Below are 16,509 nucleotides of genomic sequence, written 5' to 3' on the forward strand. Positions count from 1 at the left end.
TTTACCCATGAAAAGGAAAGCGCATGAAGGAGACATTGATGTATGCATCGCTATGCCCATTGCTTGGCTGTAATTTGAACTATAAATTAGAAATAATTATTTTCCATGATAACTTTTATTTGTTCAAAGCTGTCTTCACTCGAGAGTTTGTTATTATTAGGAATGTTATCAATAACATATTTACATACCTCAATTATACCATCTGCATGAGGTTTGTTTTTATATAGTGATGCTAAATCTAAATATACAAAGATGGAATTATGAGATATTTGTTTTAGAGATTTCAACTTTTTAATTTAATCAGTATTTTTTTATCGTAAGAAGGAGGTGATTTCAATTGAGGTTTTAAAATGCTATCTATAAATTTGGATAGGTTTTCCGTATATGCATTACAATGTTATATTTGTCGTTCTGGATAATTTAATGATAATGCATGGTCAAAACCTTTATGAGCTTTAGGTAATATGTAGATCTGTCTTCGGTAACTTTTATATGCTTACTATTATCTTGCCTTAGCATATTTTCCATATCAGATTTTCAAAACAATATTATTCCAAATGATGATCTTAATTGCGTTTTATGTCATCTACCCTATTTTGACAATATCGTTTTTATCACAAGAAAGTCTAAAGACACGACCTTGGATAATACACTTAGAAAGTCTTTTTAAATTATTACATTCTTAAGTGTTTATTTATTCAATGTTGTACAATTTAAAGATACATATGGTGGTTAAACGTGTATTGCAAATAGTCGTGATTGCCAATTACTTAGCGGGTTCATATGGATTAATTGTATATTTTTCTGAATCCTGCTTTGAATAGAGCCCGACACATTTAACATTAATATTAACAAACAGATAAAGAAGATTTTGAAGCTGTTCTTGCTCTTAGATAGATAGATAGATAGATAGATAGATAGTATTCTGAGTTGAATGAACTTATTGTGTTAGGTCTAAGGATTTAAAATTTAATACCAAGATTTTGGAAAACCAAACAAGATTAAAGTTTTCCAAAATATTACTTTGTTTAGACAATCAAACGAAGTGAAAGAATTAGAATTAAATTACAGTGTGTAAACTCTTTAAATGTAATCTTAATTGTACTTTCAGTTTCTCGCTAATCTGAAACCTTTTCCAAGATATTCCGAAGGAAGGTACTAAAGTGCATATGTATGACCTTGATAATACCACTGAATTTAACAGAATTGCTCATTCAAATGATTTTACGTCAATGTAATCTCGTGAACGAAGAATATCACTGAAGTCCTTGAATGTTTCACACAATCCCCAATGAAATAATACATAATGAATAAAACCACATAATCATTGAAGTACTGACTGTTTAAGCTAATGATTATCCACTCGGCTATATCCAACGAAACTGTAATTATCAATCACTATTTTCCTCTCAGTGACTCTTGGAATTCTAGCATCAATACCAAGAATAAAATAAACGGTGCGAACAGTCATTATATAGTGTAAATTTGCGTTTCAAATAAACAATCTCTGATTCACATTGATTTCTAGAATAAATTGAATCGTACTATTCCATTTCATAATAACTTGGTCGTCAACATACATAAATAGCCATGTTTTGATATTCACATCTCACTGAACCAATCAAATGCTAAAGCGCGCGTGTTAACTCTCTATTGGGCAATTGCACTATAACTTACAAGCTTTGTTTACTTAACCCTCATTCGTACTCGCGTGTCATTCTTGACCTACTTAGTTGTTGATTTCACCTTTGCCATTGGCCTTATAATAAATTAAACTATTTCGACAAAGAGTACATTTACGTTTAATATAGTGATAACAACGGAGCTACCGTATTTTCGCGGATATTAGACCATCCAATTATAAGACGCATCCATATATAAGATGCAGGTTTTGACGATTTGTGTAATAAATATTTTAAATAAGACGCTCACGAATATAAAACGAACTCGGCCTCGCCATTTGCCGAACTGAGCAAACCCTATATCAACTGCAGATGACAAAGCGTTGATTTTTTAATAACTTACAAGTTACTTACGGTATTGATCTGTATCTAATATTTTTTTGTTAAGTAATATTACATTATTGTTCCAATAAAGTTAGTAAAATCTTTTGAATAATTCTGTGTGTTGTTTTGTTTTGTTCAAATATGTACCGGTAAACATCCGTTTTCAAACCACGTGCATCAAAGTGGCTACCGGTACTTTCCTTTGTCATAAACGCAAATATCTCCAATGTTTCCATCACTCACCTGATTTGAACAAGGCTTTATTGACCGTTTTGGCTGGAGTTCAAAGAATTGTTTGAGGAAGGGCCGCGACGGTTATCGTTTGATCTTATCTTCTCCTAGGCCGCTATGCATACGCTTCAGCGGCTGGGGTTAGTATATATCAGTATATAGGGTATACGTGGGATCAATCTCTTGAGCATTTATAAAATTTATAAAATGTTCACAATGACGAATCCAAAATCATATACGGCTAATTTTAAATTAGACATCGTCAAGTTTGCCAAGGTGCATGGCAACAGCTGCTGAAAAAGAATTAAGCACACCTTCACGCCAGCTGGTCGACAACGTCGTGCAACGTACGTAGAGGTGTGTAATCGGGTTCTCTGGGCATGGGAGAAAGTGAAAACAACAACAATCATCAGATGCTTCAGAAAGTGTGGGATAATTCCAGAACCGGCCGCCGATATCAGTTCTTCGGACGACGACTAGGCTGCATCCGATACCACGGACGCCAATGAGAATCGATTAGCAGCGGCTATGGAGGGATTCGGCGACGAGAGTGAATTCGATGAAATTTCGATGGATTTGAAGCAGAAACTGATGACGATGAAGATGAATAAATTGATTTTAAATCAAGACAAACAGTATTTTTAGTAAATGTTTATTATTAAAATTGTTGGCTGAGATTTCGTTTTCTGTAAAATAAATAATTAGATAAGACGCCCACGAATACAAGACTCTCTTAGGGTCCGCGGTAAGTCAAATTTTATATAAAACGCGTCTTATATACGCGAAAATACGGTAAAGAATTTAAAATATAACTCTCCAGTCTCAAATATGATACATAATTCCGTAGTGTTATGTATATTTAATTTAATTGTTTGTTTGTTAGTTTTTTTAAAAAAATATTTCATTACATGCAATTGTAATGTAACACTGTATGCTGGACTTGGCCTTGTCCAAAACTGAGTTCATTTCTGCTTTGTACCTAATTACCTTTTTTGTGCATTTGTATTTGCATCTGTCTCTGTTTCTCTCCTCTTTCTCCAATTTGATGTTATTGAAAAGTATGAGTGAACTACATAGACAAAAAGGATATGCTAGATTATGTAATCATTTAGAAGAACAAATCAATGTTATTTTAACTTATAACCTAAGCTATAACATATTAGTATTTGAGAATAAAACAGTTTCTAACTTCACTGACATAATTAGAAAGAAAAAGGTCAATTATACCACTTGATGTTTAGTGAGAAATACTTGTAATGCAATGTATATCTAACTTTGTCAAACACTGAACAGATGCTGTTTCTCTTTCTATAAATATTTTTTATATATCAGACGAAGGGCTATATTATTTTTAATGACTGGATATTGTATTGCATTGTATTAGTTTGTAAATTAAAAATTTATTTATATGCGTGGACAAAGACGTTTTTTTTTATAGATATGATTAATATGTAACTCTCGCGTGAACGATCCCCAGTTAAAGACTTGCAGGGATTTTTGGATGTGTGTTTTTGGGGCCATGGTACATATTTTGAAAGCTGAAGATCTATAATTATGTGATCTTGATGTCAATAGTACATCTTATTAATGTCAGATTTAAAACATACCGCCCCCCCCCCCCCAGCTCACCTTCAGTTACAATTTTCTTATCCGATCTAAAATAAAACCAGGTAGTTAGAACCTTAGGAACACTATACACTAAATCAAATACTTTTTCATGATCGTCATCATCGTGCGTTGAAAATAGCAACATGATTTTACTATGTATACTGCTCTTTGGTAAGATATCTAACTATTTGAATGAACATGATTCTAAATTCGCTTTCCGTTTCTCCTTTCCAAACTAGATGAAAAACAGGCAATTATTTTGCCTACGTGAGGTACTTGTCGGCTTCACGTGCGCGACTGGAATCGAGTTGTGATTGTAGCTTCGTTACTGTCCAGTGATATAATGCTGAACTCGTTTGGTTTTAGCTCTGCGTGTCATATAATAAAAGAACTGATTTGTTGTAATTACTGAAATTAAAATTTGCACATGCATTCAGACCATGGTTTAGTTTGTCATGAATATTTGATATCTGATATGGCTGTGATAGCCGCCATCTTGAAAATATTGTTAAATTTACTCCTCCTGAATGGGTGATCATGTCCACACGAGAGACCACTACAATGATTCTTAAAGAATTTAATTGGTTCTAAATGAAAATGTTACATATCAGCAGCCATCTTCAGAAACTTGTTATCGCTACTCCTTCTCGATGTATGGTCATATTAACATATGGTTTTCACCCAAAAGCTTCATATAATGTTTATATGGCACATAATGAAAAAGGTGCCAATTGGATGTTGAATACGACTTATGTCCATTTAGTCGTTCATGAAATTCGTGCTGCATACAATCCTGTAAAGCCACAAGATCTTCAAAGCCTTGTTATTATTATTCCTACTGAATGGATGGTTGTATCAACATGGGTTTTTAAAGGAAGACGTTTATGGCATCTATTTGGTCCTAAATGAAAATGGTCCCGAACAGACATCCAATATGGCAGCCACATTGTCCAAGTTGATAATCTTGTCTTCATTACTGCTTCAAAACGGAAAGTCAATATAAGCATACGATTTCCACCAGAAGATTTCATAAGATTCCTTCGTGGTTTTTAATACCGATTGTACCGATCTAATGTGTGATATATGTAACATCACATATCTTGAAAATCTTATTGCTTCGCCTCCTGAAGGAAAAACAAATATGACATGAGCATTTTACCAGAAGACCTTTAACGATGCCTTTTTGGTCCTAAACGAAATAGTGCCACTTGCGCATACAGTATAGCAACCACAGCGGATATCTTGAAAATCTTGTTATCCGTACCCATCCTGAATTGATAGTAGTATTACCATCCAGTATGGCCTCCACAGTGGCCATCTTGAACATTTTGTCATAACTTTTGCTATGCCATTCTCACAATTTTTTCTTAATTGCTTTTTTATGAATATGTAAAATAGTGCGTAGATGTATCTTGTTTCCACTGATTACGTAGTCTTCAGACGGTCCCTCGTCAAAAGCACATGGCGGCTTTGGATGATATCGATATACACTCATTTCATCCATTGTACTGATTATTTTATCTCGTCACTATGTTTTGAGTAACTGTTAGATAATTATTTATTAACAAATAACGATAATTTATGTTTAAAGAATATTTTAATCATATACTGCCTCCCGGAACGTACTCCGCTGAGTTTGTAAAGGCGCCATTGTTCCCATTGTATGTTTCTGAGTGTGAGGTGTTAGAGCTTCCGTTTGTAACACCCGAATCGGAGAACCTTGGTTGTCCCCTTTATTTATGTTTGTTTAAACAACCGAGGTTCTCCATACTTGTATGCTCACTTAACCTCAAGCTAGTGCCAGGCGAACCCAGAATATATTATTACTGAAATAACCCTAACAAACAGTCGTAACACTATTACTCCCGAATGAATGGTCATATTTTCAACATGGCGATTTCACTGAAAAAAATTCATTCGATGTATAGCTGATCTTAAATGAAAACTGTGACGATCTGACTTCAAACATGGCCGCACAATTACCCTTTTTAAAATCTTCTGTCGGTATTTCTCTTAAATCTGAAAGTCAATTTGACATGGGGTTTTGTTAGAAAAGTTCTTACTGTGTCTGGCTAGATCTTAATGAATATAATGCAAACTGACCCTACGTACGGCCATCCCAATAATGGCCACAATGGTCACCTGGAAAATATTGTTACATCTCTATTCCTCCGAAATGGATGATATCAGCATGAGATCTTTAGCAATATTCTGCTTACGAAATCCAGTTGTTTCTAAAAGAAAATGGTATGAATCGTATATCCAATACGACTGTCACAATGACCTTATTGGCAACATGGTTGTCACTACTCCCCCCTGAATGGATGATCATAATTACATGACTTCTAATGACAAATTGATCATAAATGAAAATGGTTCCAATCAGACAGTCAGTATCACCACAGGAGTAGCTAATCTGAAAATCTTTTCACTGAAGGCTATCAGAAGTAGTATCATTATGTCGGTTTGAGATTGTTTTGGATTTATGTTTCGTTCCTGATGTCGGTCACAGCCTCTATCACCATGACTTTTCTCATTTTGGCAAGCAAGCCAAATAATACCTTTAACTCGTGGATGACAAAAGTGATGTTTTTAGTAAGGCCTGTATTATTGTTTGTGATCATACTTCACATAAACAAAACAAGTAGCATTATTCATTTTCCCTACACAGGAATAGTTTAAGTTGCTTTGGTAGGAGATTAGTAGTGGCTGAGTATAATTTCCTATAGCATGGAATTTGTACTGGCAGAACAAACGACATAGTAGAGAGTATATATTATATTGAAGAACTGTCACTGTATATAATATTATTAATATCATTTTAAAGGAATTTATGAAGGTCTTCAAAACGGGATTAATTAATCTACCAGATGACTGACATGTAAAAATGTAGCAGAAAAAATTAAGTCAGTTTTGTTCCAATGCGTCATTTATCTAAGAGACTCAAACACATATTTGTTACATATTGATTAACAGCAAAGATGCCTGTTTAGTCAAGCTTGTGAGCAGAAGAATTCTAAAAATTATATAATAGTATGCAAAATCACCTTGTGTATCTGAGAAGAGTTACATGAATGAAACATCTAATGATATGAACAAAGAGTAATGAAGATATCCAAAGGAAAATTAATCAAACAATTGTTTCGTGGCATTTATATAACCATGGAATCCAAACTCACAAATCTTTAGCGGATATATATAATTTGGTACAACAACGCAGAATAATAATAATAATAATAATAATGAGGACTTTGTATAGCGCCTAATCTTTAGAAGCTCTAAGCGCTTTGCAACATTAGACAACACCTATACGATAAGAAACATAATATTATTACAAAAACAAACAACATGAAATTAGAAAAACATTAAAAAATAAAAAACATGCTGACAATATTTCGGGTAGGAAACATTATTAGGTCTTTAAGTTTGTTCGAGAGCCCTCTTGAATGTGATCACTGTGTCTTTGTGTCTAAGTTCAGTGGGCAATTCATTCCACGTTGCTGGGCCCTGGTATGCAAAAGAACGCTGTCCATATGATTTTGTTTTCATAGTGGGAATAATGAGTATACGATTGTCAGAGGAGGAGCGTAAGTATCTTGCTGGTGTATACACATGGGTGAGGTCAGATAGGTATGTTGGACTAGAGTCCGACAGTGAAATGTAGCACAGAGAACAAATTTTGTGTTTGATTCTGGATCGAATGGATAGCCAGTGTAGGGTACAGAGCAGCGGGGAGGTGTGCTCTGATCGTGGTACTCTAAGTATGATCCGAGTAGCTGTGTTTTGAACTTTTTGAAGTTTCTGGAGTAGATATTGAGATGAACCAGACAGAACTGATTTACAATAGTCAAGTCTTGAAAGTACTAATGAACGCACAAGTGTTTTAGTGGCATCAACTGAAAGATATTTGCGAATGGAGCTGATGCGTCTCAGCTCAAGATATGCAGCCTTGCATATGTTCATGGCATGTTGGTGCAATGTGAGAGTACTGTCCAGAGTAACACCTAGGTTTTGTACTGATTGTGTGAATTTAATGTTGGTGTTGCTGATATTTATTGTTTGAGGTAAAGGATGTGAATGAAAAAGTCTTTGCTTTGTGATCAGAATGGCCTCAGTTTTATCATTATTCGTCTGCAGCTTGTTACATGTCATCCATGATTTCACATCAGAAATACACCTCTCTACATCTTGGATGGTAGCATCAACTTCAGTTGGGTGGCTAGATTTGTATATTTGGGTGTAATCAGCGTACAATTGGTGAAAAGAGAAACGCAAACACAGCGAACAAGTTGAGAAGCTATTACTGACAGCAACGAAGCAAAAACTATTGAGGAAATTTAACAACACTCCGAGATATTTGATATTATTGCATACAAACTAACATAGCCTTGCCGTATTCGGGTTTGCCGAGTACTCGGTGATAGGTCATTTGATCTACTTTGGGCTAATCATAAGCTGGTGATTATTTTTTCTGCGTTTGCAAGTGAATTTATACCTACGTTTACAACATAATTGTTATGATGGTCACAAAAATAGCAAAACTGTTTATTTGAGAAAGCCTTATTTGAAAGTTTGAATTACCATAACACTGCATCATGGTCTCTATAAGTTCTTTCTCTGCCCATCATCAATATCAGTGTACCATTTAACGTAGAGGAGATAAGAGTACGATTGGTATCCATACGCAATCAGATTCACAGAATAGGATAAAACTTTGTATCCCTTTACGAGCTCATCGATGTAGCTTTTCTAGTTAGATAAATATTTATATATGTGAGAAATCTGCAGTTGTACTTGTGATTGGGATGAGTGTAATCAAGATCCATAGAGAGTTTGGATTTTGCAAGTACGCTTGGATATTTAAACGAATTGTTTCCATCATTGAATTTTCCTGGCAAGCAATACCTAAGCCATCCAAAAGTGGAATCCATTCCGTGTTTCCAAATTCAGTTTGTGCACTGATCATTAGTTCTGCTGGGTCAAGAAAAATTATGTTCTTGTTGAATATGATTTTACGATGCAATCTAATCGCGATGACGAGGTTACCGAAGTTACCGGCGTGGTGATAAATCAACTGTTAGCGGATGTTAATATTGATAGCAATTTTCTTCCAGTTCTTTACGCTTATCTGCATCATAGTGGTGTTAACAGATTATCGTATGTAGATCTGAATCACCGCAAATGCAAATGCTCAAAGTTTTGGCTGCATCACCAGGTGCCAAAACAATTAGGAAATGTTTATACAACAACGAACTGGAATTCACGATATTCACGATGGTTACCTTCAAGAATGCATATGTTACTCCATCGCTGACTGAACTGAGATAAAAAAAAGATCTCGAATCTTATTCAGCAAGTATGCACTTGTCTGAGTAACATCTATTGGGCGACGACGGGAATGATGGTATAATACACCAGGCACTGCATAGTTTTAAAGACAAGGGCACTAGAGCCCACATAGCATTGTTAACAATTTCAAAATTCTTCAGGCATATATTTTTAAAATAATTTTGTAACATTTGTGCCAGTAAAAGTCGGCAATTGGTTAAAAGTATATGTGAGTAGTAGACAATGGCGTGATGTGTCAGGATAGGGTATGCCTTCTGGTGCAATTGTACAACGCAATTTTATTAATAATAGAAGAACTATGGTTGACCCTCAATGCTACCGACGTGAAAAAAATTATCGAAGCAAATCAGCTGCGAGATGAAATCACCAAGAGAACCGCGTTTATAATGAAATAGAAACGCACGTGTTTGATCCTAGATGCTGTATGTGGGATTTCCGTGGCAAGAACTGTTGGTCTTGGTGTGACAGTAATCGCAACCACGATGAAACACCATAGGTGCGTCACCTGTTTGAAGCAGCACAAAGTAATCTCAACATTATTAGAAAACTGTATCTGGTGGCCATCGAAGATAAAATAATTAGCATGGCCGAATTTTAGATAGTGTTGGCGGAAATGGAAATTCTTCGAGAACTCCGACCACAGATAAACCGTATAGCGGATATACAGACAGTAAAAGTCAAGTAATAACATTTTCACTAACGAGGATTAATAATCCATGAGTTGCACTTAGTATGTGTTTTGCTTGCTAAAATGAGCAACGGTCATGAAGGATAGAGGCAGACGGATAGTGACCTATACCAGAAATAAACTTCCAAAACATTCATAATGATACTACTTCATAAAGACTTTCTGCACTCATTAGTTTAAAGGAATCAATGGCCTCTCCTTAAATTGATGAAAATATTTTTCATTCAACAACGCGTCGGTTTTTACAGATTTCCTCAATAGGTCTGATGTTATATTTCATAAATAGACAAAGTAAAGCAGTTTTCTTTCAAATCTTGTTTTCGAACTGTGACACATTAACTGCAAAACATGTACAGGTAAGTGACTTAAAGAAATCAAAAGGATAAATTATTACGTTCTCCCTTGCTTGAGTTACTTTGGTTATAGTCGAAAGTAGGTAGTTCCATAGCTCAGAAATATTTGCTTTCTTATTTCATGGCCCCCGATGCTCGAGAGGTCTAAAGCTGTCGCCGTTACCGATGAGTGATATCGAACTCTCTGTCTGCGTAGGTTCGAGTCCCGGGCTCAGCCAGTGTGTGTATTTGAGAGAGCTGGCAGTAGCGTCCCGTCGGTCGCTAGTTCCTTCCTGGATTTTCCCGGGTTCTTCCTCCACCACTTATAATGACCGCCATATAAAACCCATCTTGCGCTGAGAAATGACATTAAACACTAAAACAACAACAACTTTCTTACTGCCTTACATGAATATCTTGGCACTTATTATTGACATGCACTACTATAAGTAAATGTATATAAATTACTTTTATATAACTTAGTACATTAGCGATTAAACCTGTATGTGAACAGGGACTGGCTTTCACATTATGCAAAGCGCACTGTGTGCAATGTATCACGGATACTGTACGGGAATAGTTGAACGTGTTGCCGTGTATTTGATTTCTTTTGGGAAAACGCGCAAATCCTACGGTTTGGCTTATAATTATATAGTGGTCGCTATCCAAGAGCTGTCCAGCTGTCATATAAAGGAGGGTAATATGTCATGCAGTACACTTTTGTATTTGTTATAATTCCATATTACACACATAGTGTAAACACTAATGTAAGGTCCTTAATATAACAATGTAGAAATATAAGTCCCGATGAATACTTTGACTAAATATAGTCTTGGAATAAATTAGGTGAATGCGGCACATGAGTACTTAATGCTGCTGCTTGTGTGGTTAAATGCCTATCAAATATTGATACCATTTTCTTTACCGAATAATTCAGAAAGTGTCTATTCTTTTTGGATGAAAGACTTTAAACAAACAAACATACACAAGTTGAGCAAAGGCCAATATTCATCTCTAAAGTCTAGTAGATCGCAATGGCACCAATATCAAAGATACAAATTTTTAAAGCAATTACGAGCGAGTATAACTATTTGGAAATGCATATTGTTTGTATGATATCCACGCACTCCCCATTTTGTCCCAACAACTCCCCACATCCGTGTCCCGAGAAGAAAAATTTCCTTTGGGTACGACTGACCCTGCGATCAATTTTAGAATTCATATTGATATACCCAGTTGGTATATATACGATGGGGACCTCAATAATTTCCAAGTTATAATGAGTCTCAGGGATAAACAAAGACTTATGAACAATGTCAGTAGCGTCTATGCATGTGTTCTTCTCATTGTTTAACAGTGGATGCGCATGTCCAGATGCACGGACAAGAAACATATGCCCTGCAATCTCTTTAAAAAGAAGTGCGGGAATAAAAAGCAAAACCCTTTAATTCCCATCTTTTGTTATTAAAAATTGATTTAGTCTGTGGCTTTTTCCATATGACCCTCAGCGCTATTTGGTGTAAACGAAATTGTGATGCAAGCGAACAATCTGAAACTTACGTACTGATTATATTAGGATATTGATCATAGACTCGTTCTGCTTCCTGGTATTATGTCATATAGCTACGTTACAAAACTATCGCACAGCTGTCTATCATGTTCTACATCATGATTCAGGTTAACCGCTGAATAATTATTGATAACCTAACTTGAGATAAGAGGTCACATTTATACAATGTTTCTTCCTTTAAGGGAAACAGAAAGTAGAACTTCTATGTATAATTATGTGGGATACTCTGCATTTGTCACTTGAAACCGATACCTATAAAAGTTGTTCCTTATTCCGAATGTCAAATGACGCAGATGCGCAACATGTCTTTAGATAAGATCAATGTTAAATATATTTTAAAAGATAAAGTGTTGCACTCATACGATCATCTTTGTTAATGGTGTGAGGAAGCACTATTGGTTGTTTAGTATTTGGTGCAAGTGACATTGCAATACAGAGTGTGGACATAAAAATATAATTTGTAATTTTGTTCTTCTAAACACGCCAGAAATATTCTACTCCCTGAACAGCCCTAAATTTTCATTGGTCGCCATGCCATGTTAACTATTGGAAACAGATAAGGGGCAATCTGGATCAACTTGCTGATGGTCGCACCACCGCGGAGCAAATTGGCAGAATTTCTGGAATAGCTATAAATGGAAAGTAGTTCGCTGTTGACGGTCGACGTGAGTAGGTATATAAAGACTTTGAATTAGTAGACGACTGTACATAAATACCTGTCATCCGAACAAACTACAATACACAGATGAAATCGACCACATGCAACAGAGGAAAGTGTTAAATTAACAGAAGAAGAAACACAGGCAAAAATGATATTTTGAATTGATCACAAGTTCTGCAAAATACTTTGCGGTTCATAAAGAACCCACACAACACGGACTCGTATGCAAACAGACAAAACTCATGCATTTGGTTTTCAGCCAAAACAATTTATCAGTGTCAGTAACAGAGTTGTACAAATAGAACAGCGTCCAGGATAACGCAGACGGAATACAAGGGTTCACAATTATCACCTTCTACACGTTTGATTGGTGGACAACTTTAGTCTAATTCCGAAATGCTGACGAAACATAGCCAATTGAATCAGTGGACAACAGTTTCAGAAACTTACAAATAGTTTCGACTTTATCCAGCTCTGATTCAAGAAACATTCCAACAGGAATATCTCTGCGAAATTATTCTTAACGAGCTGAAGGGCCCGTGCCTTACACTAATCGGGGAAGCACTGAACCTCCGAATCAAAATATCGACTTATGGAACAATGTGTTGGCAACAAAAAGAATAAATAGTTTTGCATCAGCTCTGACACGAACAAGCGGTAACAGTTTTGCACTGCTAGAAGACCATGGCTGGAGAAATACTACTACTAATAATAATAGTAATTACAATAATAGTATTACTAATCAATGATAATGTTAATAATAATGATGATAATAATGCCAATAACTCAGAATTTATCAATATCAGAAAAAACACAATTACAAGCCATGCCATTGGTTATCTATCAAAGTCATCATATGTGCACACTGAGCGTGGTGCAAATAAAGCAGCCTCCAAAGCTAAACATCCTACAGCGCTTACAGGGAGTAAAATATCAACAGCAGCATTTTACTTTGGTGGTATAAGCGATTCAGAACAGGATAATACAAGTATACTTTGCAATTCACATGGGAAAACTACATCACATCACAGGCGCAGGCTTCCAAATCCACGACCAAAACTTGGAACAGGTCTGATAATTGGACAAGACTCATCACGTGGACCTAAATTAACTATCCATACTGAAAAGTGCAGCATTTTCCAAACCCAAGGAAGCAATACAATACAGTACAAGAGTACACCATCAATGCTTGGAGCAGGAGAGATAACTGGCCAAAGCTCTAATAACAGAGACGAAATAAATACCTCTACTTCAAAAGAAACGTCACTAACCTCGTCATCTTACCAGAGGGCACAATTAACAGCAGAAACGGGTCAGGCAAGTGGTCCTAGCTCATTATATACAGTTAAGGCAAATATTTCTACTTCAAAAATACCTACTTCAAAAAATATGTCACTGAATGCGATCTCTAGCCAAACTTCACCCCCTCAGGTTCCGCAGATCTGTTTGATGACCGCTGCATCGGTTTCGACTCCAAAATTATCGACCATTGCAGCCAAGGAGAGAAATAATTTGGAAACAGTTGAAAAGAGCGATTTTCCCCCAAGTCAGGGAAACAATACAATACAATTCAAAAATGCATCATCAACGCTTGGAACAGGTCAGGTAAATGGCCAAAGCTCTACAAACAGAGAAAAAGCAAACATCCCTCCTTCAAAAGAAACGCCAATTCCAATGCCCTCGTTCCCTTATCAGCTTACACTGCACCAAATTCCGCCGCAATCTGGCTCCAATTCATCGAAATGTTCAGTCGAGATGAGAAATGATTTGGAAACGCTTGAAAAGTTCGCTATTTCCCGAAATCAAGGAAACGATACAGTACAGTACAAGAATGTACCATCAAAGCTTGGAACAGGTCAAACGACTGGCCATGATTCTTCAAACAGAGACGAAACAAACATTCCTTCTTCAAAAGAAACGTCACTCACCTCCTTTTCTTACCAGCATACACTTTCTTCAGTGCCACCTCTATATGGCTCCAATTCATCCAAAAGTTTGGTCGAGATGAGATTTTGTTCGGATACGGTTGAAATGAGTGCCATATCCCCAACTCATGTATGCGATAAAATACAGCACAAAAGTGCACCATCATTGCTTGGAACAGGTCAGGTAACTGGCCAAAGCTCTACAAACAGAGAAAAAGCAAACATCCCTCCTTCAAAAGAAACGCCAATGCCAATGCCCTCGTTCCCTTATCAGCTTACACTGCACCAAATTCCGCCACAATCTGGCTCCAATTCATCGAAATGTTCAGTCGAGATGAGAAATGATTTGGAAACGCTTGAAAAGTTCGCTATTTCCCGAAATCAAGGAAGAGATACAGTACAGTACAAGAATGTACCATCAAAGCTTGGAACAGGTCAAACGACTGGCCATGATTCTTCAAACAGAGACGAAACAAACATTGCTTCTTCAAAAGAAACGTCACTCACCTCCTTTTCTTACCAGCATACACTTTCTTCAGTGCCACCTCTATATGGATCCAATTCATCCAAAAGTTTCGTCGAGATGAGATTTTGTTCGGATACGGTTGAAATGAGTGCCATATCCCCAACTCATGTATGCGATAAAATACAGCACAAAAGTGCACCATCATTGCTTGGAACAGGTCAGGTAACTGGCCAAAGCTCTACAAACAGAGAAAAAGCAAACATCCCTCCTTCAAAAGAAACGCCAATGCCAATGCCCTCGTTCCCTTATCAGCTTACACTGCACCAAATTCCGCCACAATCTGGCTCCAATTCATCGAAATGTTCAGTCGAGATGAGAAATGATTTGGAAACGCTTGAAAAGTTCGCTATTTCCCGAAATCAAGGAAGCGATACAGTACAGTACAAGAATGTACCATCAAAGCTTGGAACAGGTCAAACGACTGGCCATGATTCTTCAAACAGAGACGAAACAAACATTCCTTCTTCAAAAGAAACGTCACTCACCTCCTTTTCTTACCAGCATACACTTTCTTCAGTGCCACCTCTATATGGCTCCAATTCATCCAAAAGTTTCGTCGAGATGAGATTTTGTTCGGATACGGTTGAAATGAGTGCCATATCCCCAACTCATGTATGCGATAAAATACAGCACAAAAGTGCACCATCATTGCTTGGAACAGGTCAGATAATTGGCCAATGCTCTTCTAACAGAGACAAAAAACGCATCCTTTCTTCAAAAGAAACGTCACTGACCACGTCCAGTTACCAGAGAACGTCTTCCCCAGGGGCGGCTGAATCTGGCTCCAATTCATCCAAATGTTCAGTCGAGAGACGAAATGATTCGGAAACGCTTCAAAAGAGTATCATTTCTACAGTTCAAGGAAATAATACAGTAAAGTACAAGAGTGCACCATCAATACTTGCAAGAGCTGACGTAAGTGGACAAAGATTTACAAACAGAGACGACACAGCTATCTCTACTGCAAAAGAATCTTCGTTGAACTCGTTCTCTTATCTGAGTACATCTTCCCCAACGGCGGCTGTATCTGTCCACAATTCATCAAAATGTTCAGTCGTGATCAGAAATTATTCGGATACGCTTGCACAGAGTGTAGTGTCCACAACTCAGGAAAGCAATACAATAAAGTACAATAGCATACCGTCAATGATTGAAACAGGTGAGTTAACAGGTCCAAGCTCTAAACCAAGAGACGGAACAAACATCCCTACATCAAAAGAAATGTCAGTGACTTTGTCCTCTTACGATAGTTTACTATCAAGACTAGAAATAGGTGAGGAAAGTAGCCAATGCTCGTCAAATACAATTACAACAACTACATCTACTTCAGTAAATATGTCACTGAATGAGATTGCACACAAACGTATGCCAACGCAGGAGAACATGCTCAAGGTTGCTACACTGGTTTCGACCCCATCGGAGTTAAAACCATGGAACATTTCAGACAACGGGATAAATCATTTGGAAACAATTAAAAAGAGAGACTTTTCCCCATCAAATGGAAGCAATACAATATCGTACAAAGGCGTGCCATCAACGCTTGGATCAGATCAAATGAATGACAAAAGCTCTTCAAACATTGACAAAGCAAACATTACTACTTCAAAAGAAAC

This window comes from Sinohyriopsis cumingii, chromosome 17 (genome assembly GCF_028554795.1).
Source record: "Sinohyriopsis cumingii isolate HCF-2022 chromosome 17, ASM2855479v2, whole genome shotgun sequence".
NCBI lineage: Eukaryota > Metazoa > Mollusca > Bivalvia > Unionida > Unionidae > Sinohyriopsis > Sinohyriopsis cumingii.